The sequence below is a fragment of the Leptonychotes weddellii genome, chromosome 16, assembly GCF_054177405.1.
Source record: "Leptonychotes weddellii isolate Sample4059 chromosome 16, ASM5417740v2, whole genome shotgun sequence".
NCBI classification, from domain to species: domain Eukaryota; kingdom Metazoa; phylum Chordata; class Mammalia; order Carnivora; family Phocidae; genus Leptonychotes; species Leptonychotes weddellii.
In genome coordinates, this window is record NC_138384.1 from 46449716 (window position 1) to 46458671 (window position 8956).

Consider the following 8956-nt stretch of genomic DNA (forward strand, 5'->3'; position numbering starts at 1 on the left):
AAAAAAAAAATAAAAAAATAAAATCTTAAAAAAAAAAGGATCAGAGCATATAGATTTACTTCATTCTTTTTTTTGCAAGCCCTTAATTATGAAAAATCTCAGACATACAGCAAAATGGAAAAATTTTTACAGTGAACACTCATATACCCACCACCTAGATTCTACCATTGCTATATTTGCTTGATCACATTTCTTTTTTTTTTTTTAGAAGATTTTATTTATTTATTTGACAGAGAGAGAGCGAGAGAGCACAAGCTGGGGGAGAGGCAGAAGGAGAGGGAGAAGCAGACTCCCTGCCGAGCAGGGGGCTGTATGCAGGCTCGATCCCAGGACCCTGGGATCATGACCTGAGCCAAAGGAAGATGCTCAACGGACTAAGGCACCCAGGCGCCCCTTGGCCACATTTCTATCCATCTCTCCATCTCTTTATCTAAGTGGTTCTCAACTGGGGAGCTCTTTTCCCTACAGGGACATTTGGCATTGTCTGGGGACGTTTTGGCTGTCACGACTGGGGTGGGGGTGTACTGGCATCTAATGGGTAGCAGCTAAGGAAGCTGCTAAGCATACTACAAAGCACAGGACAGCCCCCCCCAACAAAGAATTGCTTGGCCCCAAACGTCAGTAGTGCCCTATTCTGTCTATTCCTCAATCCATCTGATTGTATTGCCTTCCAGGTAAGTGGTGGACATCAGTATCCTTCGCCCCTTCTACTCAGCATGTCTCATTCTTCAAACAGCTACATTGTATTCCAGGGGTGCCTGGCTGGCTCAGTAGGAAGAGCCCGGGACTCTTGCTCTCAGGGTCCTGAGTTCAAGCCCCATACTGGGTGTAGAGATTACTAAAACAAACAAACAAACTTAAAAAAAAAAAAAAAGCTACATAATATTCCAGAATATAAATGTAACACTATATAACACTTGCCCTAGGTTGGTTATTCTCCTTTTTCAATATTATAAACAATTTATTTTATAAATAAAATAAAATCTTAAAAAAAAACTCAACTAAATCTTTAAGACTCATTATAACAAGTCCTGTGCCACTCCTTTCCCATTTTTTTCCTCCCAAGAAGCAACCACTTTCATTTCTTTTATTTTATTTATTTATTTTTTTTAAAGATTTTATTTATTCATTTGAGACACAGAGATACAGAGAGAGAGAGAGCATGAGCAGTGGGAGAGGCAGAGGGAGAGGAAGAAGCAGACTCCCCGCTGAGTCAGGAGCCGGATGTGGGCTTGATCCCAGGACCCTGGGATCATGACCTGAGCCGAAGGCAGATGCTTAACCATCTGAGCCACCCAGGTGTCCCATTTTCATTTCTTTTAGCTAATAAATTTGGCATTGTTTCCACATCTCTAAGCACAGTTATATTGCTACTTCTTGCTTTGTTGGTTTTAGGCATTATCCTCTGTTCTGCTGACTCAGAATTCAGGATTTAGCTCTCTTTCCTTTCCTCCCTCTACCCACACTTCTTACACACACTCTCCCCTTTCCTGTTTAATATGGTTATGTAATTATTTTGGTTAGATCAATACCAAGCATTGGGGCTCCTGGATGGGGTTACAAAGTGGGGGGAGGGGAGCTCAGGCAGAGAAGTGGGTCTAAGGTCCCCAAGTTTCAGGAAGTATTCTCAACAGCACCATGAGGAGGTGTGGGCATTTGGTGAAGGGGAATCCTAAAGGAACAACAGCTCAAGGGGTGTAAAAATAATGATGCAAGAGAGAGAAGGAAACATTGCAAGAGGGAAAGTTTTGAGTAGGGAGAGGGAAGGGATTCAGAGCCCAGGTGGAGGGGTTGGTCCTTATGGATGGTCCAAACATGGTCATGGGAGGGCCAGCAGTGTATGTACCTCTGTATGTGAGCTAGCAGTGTCCCTGGGGTAAGCATAGGGAAGTTTTCTTCTCGCGGCTTCTATTTTTTCAGCAAAAGAAGAAGTGAGAATGAAGGTGGGGAGGGGCGCTGGAGGTTTTGAGAGAGAAGGTGAGAACGTGATTGCTTAGAGGATGGACGACAGAGCCAGAGAGGCCTTGCAGATCGGTTCTGAATGTTCACTTGAGCTTTGCTGTCACACAGCTCAAGTACGTCCACTCACAAGCTCAGCTGGGTGGGAGCAGGTACAGAAAAGGCAGAGTCCATTTTAACCAGGGTTGGGGTTTGGCCAGGCAGGTGTGAGCAAGGGAGAAAGAGCAAGGAAGGTAATGTAATGTGTGCAAGGACATGACTGTGGTGCTTGCCCACAGCATCTAAGAAAGGGAGAGAGGACATGAGAGGTGGTGAGGCAATAGAGAAAAAAAGGGTAGGACCAAAGGATCAGAGGTACCAATGGCATCACGGAATTGAAAGGCCCTTTATGGGGCGTCTGGGTGGTTCTGTTGGTTAAGCATCTGCCTTCGGCTCAGGTCATGATCCCAGGATCCTGGATTTGAGCCCTGCATCAAGGCTCCCTGCTCAGTGGGGAGTCTGCTTCACCCTCAGCTCCTCCCCCCACTCATGCTCTCTCTCTCTTTCAAATAAATAAATAAATAAAATCTTTAAAAAAAAAAAAAAGGAAAGGCCCTATATGATTTTGACCCCATTCCCTCTCTGACATTACCTCTCCCCACCCCTCCTCGCTCATTCAATCTAGCCACATTGGCCTCCTTTTTGTTCCACAGACAAACCCAGTCACACTCCTGCCTCAGGGCCTTTGCACAGGCTGTTCTGCCCGAGTGTTTTCCCTCCAGAAAAACCCTATTCAGCCCCTCTCCTCCTTCAAATCTTTACATAAGTATCACCTTCTTAGCGAAGTCTACCCTGAGCACCCTGTTGAATATGGCAACCATCCTCTCCCCAAATTTCCAATCTCCTTTACCCTCACCTATTTTTTTTAATAGTAGTCAACCTCTTTGAACGTTTAATTGACTCTAAGATGTCATCAGTTGTAAGCCATGTGTATCTTAGAATCAGTGATACTGTCTAAACTGGTAATTCTGTTATCACATTGAATACCCGTTTCCCCATTATAATCTAATCTCCACAAGAGCAGGGATCTTGGTTTGTTTCATTTACCACTGTGTCCCCAACACCAAGGACAGTGCCCAACATCCAGCAAATGCTCAAGAAAATACTTGCAACAACCCACTTTGAACACCACTGCTTTAGGGGATTTCCCTGACACAGAAGACGGAGAGTCAGTTTCCCCACAATAAATCTTGCTGCATCTCCCCCTCCTCTGTCTTGGCAGCTGGAATATTCAGTCTCGACCCCTCAGAATCCCCTCATCCAGATTCTGCCTCCAGTCCTAATTCTTGCTTGCCCCAAGTAAGTGATTTCTGAAAGGTGCTGCCCAAAACGGCCACACGGTGGTGGTGTGGGCCTATTTTCCCAGCCAAGATTAGTCTGTCCCCACCCACCTCCTCAGTTTCTTTGGGGGTTTTTGTTTTGTTTTGTTTTTGTTTTTTAAGAGTCCTAGTCATGATTTATTCACTCTGAGAACCATACTCCCAACACCTAGAAATGAAAAGCCTTGTGATTATTCCCTATTCCGTATAGTGGAAAAACATTTCTAATCAGTCTGTTTTACATGACTTCCGATAATACAGTTTCATTTGTTTTTTTTTCATATCAATTTCAACATACATTTTCTGAAAGTCTTAAAAACTTAGTATACATGCTATAAAAATGGTGGACTCTACGCACAACATTTTTACATTAACAATAATACTCAATGAGTTTTTTGGAATTATGAAGAACCAGTCTCTCTCTTTTTAAAAAAAAAAATATTTTTTTTGGGTGGTCAATCGGTGGCTCAATCGGTTAAGCGTCTGCCTTCGGCTCAGGGTCCTGGGATCGAGCGCTGTATCAGGCTCCCTGCTCAGCCAGGATCCTGCTTCTCCCTCTGCCCCTCCCCCCACTCGTGGGTGCTTGCACTCTTGCTCTCTCTCTGAAATAAATAAATAAATCTTTTTAAAAAGTTAAAAATTTATTTATTTGAGAAACAGCGAGAGAGCACGAGAGAGCAGAGGCCGGGGAAGAGCAGAGGGAGAGAAACAAGCAGACTGTGAGCTGAGCTAGACTCTCACAACCCCTGAGATCATGACCTGAGCCAAAAGCTTAACTGACTGAACCACCCAGGCACCCCTTGAAAAACCAGTCTCTTAATTTGACATAATTTACTGTAATCCAACAGGCATTTAAAAAAAATATGTATTTATCTATTTATTTATTTTAGAGAGAGAGCTTGGGCGAACAGGGGAGGGACACAGGTTGAGAGAGGAGAGAGAGAAGCAGTCTCCCCATAGAACTCAGAGCCCCACGCGGGGCTCGATCCCACACCCTGAGACCATGACCTGAGCTGAAATCAAGAGTCAGACGCTTAACCAACTGAGCCGCCTAGGCACCCTGGCATTTTTTTTTTTTAAGATTTTTTTTTTTTCATTTATTTATTTGACAGAGAGAGACACAGAGAGAGAGGGAACACAAGCAGGGGGAGTGGGAGAGGGAGAAGCAGGCTTCCCTCGGAGCAGGGAGCCAGATGCAGGGCTCGATCCCAGGACCCTGGGATCGTGACCCGAGCCGAAGGCTGACGCCTAACGACTGAGCCACCTAGGCGCCCCTGGCATTTTGTGTTTTTTAAGATTTTTATTTTATTTATTTATTTATTTATTTATTTTTAAAAGTCAGATTTGTTTCTCTTTAATATTGCAAAGCCTAATAGACACACAGCATTTTCTCCCAGAGTCTCACATCGGTCCTACAAATTAAGATTTTTATTTTTAAATAATCTCTACACCCAACGTGGGGCTCAAACTCCCAACCCGGAGACCAAGAGTCACATGCTTTTCCGACTGAGCCAGCCAGGCACCAGCTGGCAAGCATTTGTTAAGCTCCTACCCTAAGGAAGCAATTAAAAATTTTTTTTTAAAATTTTTTATTTGTATTTATTTATTTATTTTTAAGATTTTTATTTATTTATTTGATACAGAGAGAGATAGTGAGAGAGAGAGAACACAAGCAGGGGGAGCGGCAGGCAGGCAGAAGGAGAGGGAGAAGCAGACTCCCCGCTGAGCAGGGAGCCAGATGTGGGACTCAATCCCAGGACCCATGAGCTGAAGGCAGATGCTTAACCAACTGAGCCCCAGGCGCCCTTTTAAAAATTTTTTTAGATGGTACCTCCCCAGTTTCTTGAGCTTTAGTCCTGAAACATCAGGGTCTTTCCAGCCTCCCCTCCTTTGTAAAAAGAAGTAGAATAAATGCTTCATCCCTGGCTGCTCTCTGCCCAAGGTAGGTGGGAGATGTCTTCTGAACACACTCAACAAATGGGACCCGATCACCCCTCTTTTGTCACACAGTGGTTTGTGACCGGGTAGACCCCCTCCACCAGACCAGGAGGACTTGGAGGTGAGGCTCAGTCCTCACGCCTTTCTGGGCCACCAAACTCAGTTTAGCACAATCCCACCGAGGGACTCAGGATTCAACGCGGTAAAGGATTACCAGATTTTTCAAGCCACCATTTTATGTAATCACCCAGCAGCCTTGTAAGAGAGGGATTATGATCCACACTTCACAGAGGGTGGAAACTGAGGTGTGGGGATAGGGGAGGGAATGGCCCTGCTGTGTTCGGCGGGATTTGAACCTCGGTCTTGAAGTTTCGGACACCTTGGAGTCAGCCCAGACACTGGCTTTCACTCAAATCGGGTATTACTTTTGCTTGTGTTCCATTGGCCAGAATCCAGTCACGTGGTTGCACAAAACTGCAAGAGTATGCTGGGAAATGTAGTCCGCTGGGGTCACCTGGGGTAAGGGAACGTTTTTGTGAACATTGAGCCAATGTTGGACACATCCGACCCACAAGGCCTCCTGATCCGACCGCCCTCTGGTATGATCTTGTCTTGCACCCTCCCCCCGTCCCCACTTCACTCAGCTGCTTCTACTCTGGCCTACTTGCCGCTTTTTCGAATATGCCAAAAGTATTCCTACCTGTCGTATTAATCACTTTATTAAGATTTGGCCACAACTGGGCGCCTGGGTGGCTCAGTTGGTTAAGCAACTGCCTTCGGCTCAGGTCATGATCCTGTAGTCCCAGGATCAAGTCCCGCATCGGGATCCCTGCTCGGCGGGGAGTCTGCTTCTCTCTCTCTGACCCTAACCCCTCTCATGTACTCTCTCTCATTCTCGCTCTCTCAAATAAATAAATAAATCTTTAAAAAAAAAAAAGATTTGTCCACAACTTTGTGAAAATTGTGTCCCACGTGGCAATGCTGCCTGAGGCATTTGAGCTGATGATACAGCCCTCCTGTGTCAGACTGCTGTGTCCCTTTTAAATTTACAATAATTCTCTTTTAAAGTAAGATCTGGCTGCCATATTGTGTCTCTTGTGCACCTATGTTGAAGTGGGTATCACTTTATTAAAAATTAGTTTCTATTTACACATCATTTCTGTCGCAGTTGGTGAAGTAAAATGATACTTTGGTATGGGCCCATAATTCAGCTATATTATCTTTGGATTTCATTTCAGAATAGTAAAGGCAGGGGCACTTGGGTGGCTCAGATGGTTAAGCATCTCAGAATTGGTTTCAGCTCAGGTCTGATCTCAGGGTCATGGGATCGAGCCCTGCGTCCGGTTCCGTGCTCAGTGGGAGTCTGCTTGAGTTTCTCCCTCTGCCCCTACACCCCACTCTCTCTCTCTCTCAAATAAATAAATAAATCTTTAAAAGAAGAATAGTAAAGGCAGAATTACACATTACAAAATAACTGTGAGAAAAAGGAAATAGAATTAGCCATCAAAGAAGTATAAATTAAAACCACAGTGGAAAAAAAAAAAAACCACAGTGAAATATCACTTCACACCCACTAGAATGGCTATAGTCAAAAAGACATAAAAACAAGTACTGGTAAGGATGTAGAGAAATTGAAACTCGTAAATATTGCTGGTAGGACTGTAAAAGGTGCACACAGTTAAGCAGTTCCTCAAAAGGTTAAACATACAGTTACCATATGACCCAGTAATTCCCCTTCTAGGTATATACCCAAGAGAAATGAAAGCGTATGTCCGTGCAACAGCTTGTATATGAATGTTCATAGCAGCGATATAGCCAAAAAGAGAAACAACCCAAATGTCCCTTGCTGATGAATGGATAAATAAAATGTGGTCTATGCACACAATGTAATATTATTCAGCCACAACAGAAATTAAGTACAGAAGCATGCTACAACATAGATGAACCTTGAACACATTATGCTAAATGAAAGAAGCCAGACACTAAGACAGATATTCTAAGATTCCCTTTATACAAAATGTCTAGAATGGGGAAATCCATAAAGACAAGGAGTAGATTAATGGTTGCCTGGGGCTTGGGGGATAGGATAATTGGGGGGTGACTGTTAGTGGGTATGGAATTTCTTTTTTTGGGGGTGACGAAAGTTTTTTTTTTCTTAAAGATTTTATTTATTTATTTAATGGAGAGAGATAGCGAGAGAGGAAACACAAGCAGGGGGAGCGGGAGAGGGAGAAGCAGGCTTCCCACTGAGCAGGGAGCCGACACGGGGCTCTATCCCAGGACCCTGGGATCATGACCTGAGCCGAAGGCAGATGCTTAACGACTGAGCCACCCAGGCACCCCCACAAGTGTTCTAAAAGTGATTGTGGTGACAGTTGCAACAATTCTGTGAATCTACTAAAAACCATTGAATTATACACTTTGAATGGGTGAATTTTATGGGTATGTGAATTATACTTCAATTAAGCTGTTACCAAAAAACTAGGGGACATTGGATTCGTTATTAATGAAGACATTGGTCTGCAATTAGGGTCAGATAACAAAACTGTCACTGACAGTGTTGACCTTAAAAATAAAAGTTACTTTACCAGCAAAAAAAAAAGGGGGGGTGCTTATTTGGGAATAGCAGAGAACTGCAATTCTGGATAAACAAGCTATGGCAAAAAACCACAGGCGAGCCCAACAAGAGAGGAACATTATTTAATGGAGAAGAAAGAGGAAGTTGGGAGGGGTTGTTTTGATCGAAAGTCCATTGGAGAAAAGCAAGAGTTCAAGGTGATGACGGTTTCTCATTGGCTGAGTCTGGGGTAGCTGATTTCTTGGAGGAGACGCAATGTACATCTTTCCCTTGTGGAGCCTGTCACTGAGGATTCTTTCCTGTTGAGGATTCTTCTGTTGGGGTCTGTAATTGACAATTCTTCCTGTGATTGACCACTGGAGTGGTCACCACAATCACTTTTAGAACACTTGTGGGGGCTCCTGGGTGGCTCAGTCGTTAAGTGTCTGCCTTCAGCTCAGGTCATGATCCCAGGGTCCTCTCTCTCCCCAGGAGAGCTTCCGCTCCATTTTAGTGGTTTCCCTTTATTAATTTTCACACTGGATGCTTAGATGTGCAGGCACTGCCCTTCCTGAATTTTCACACCCTTCCTAAAAACTGGGAATAATTTCCTCCATTTTATAGGTAGGTCAACTGAGAGTAAGGGTGACATGACTTGCCCCCAATCTGTTGTAATTTACTTTCAGTCTACTTCAGGCTTTTGCACTGTTCTATAGTGAGAAGTTAAAAACAACTTTGGCATCCCCAAGAACAAACAGTTCTCACGTATTAGGCTCCCCAAGAACACAGTTCTCATGTATTAGGCTCCTTATTTGAATCTGGTCCGGTTCATGGTTTTTGTTTTTGTTGTTGTTGTTTTTTTTTTACCTCATTTAATTGTAATGACAATCCAATGAGCTCTTGTTGAACCCACTTTGGAAGAGAAAACTGAGGCACAGGGTAAATAGCTTGGCTCCACATTACACAGCCAAGGAAGTGATAGACACTGGTTCATACATCATAGTAATCACTCCTTTTGTTGGTAACATCCTCAGATTCCATAGCTTCAAGGCCATGTGGGAAGGGACAAGACAAACTATAAAAGAGCATGGCTTGGGGCGCCTGGGTGGCTTAGTCGGTTAAGCGTCTGCCCTTGGCTCAGGTC

At 43.9% G+C, this 8956-nt stretch overlaps 1 protein-coding gene across 1 annotated transcript in view; it reads left to right on the plus strand.

Annotated features, from left to right (window-relative positions):
• Positions 1-8956, plus strand: part of POLD1 (DNA polymerase delta 1, catalytic subunit) — a 134134-nt gene that overhangs the window by 93914 nt on the left and 31264 nt on the right. The gene's annotated exons all lie outside the window — the stretch shown is intronic.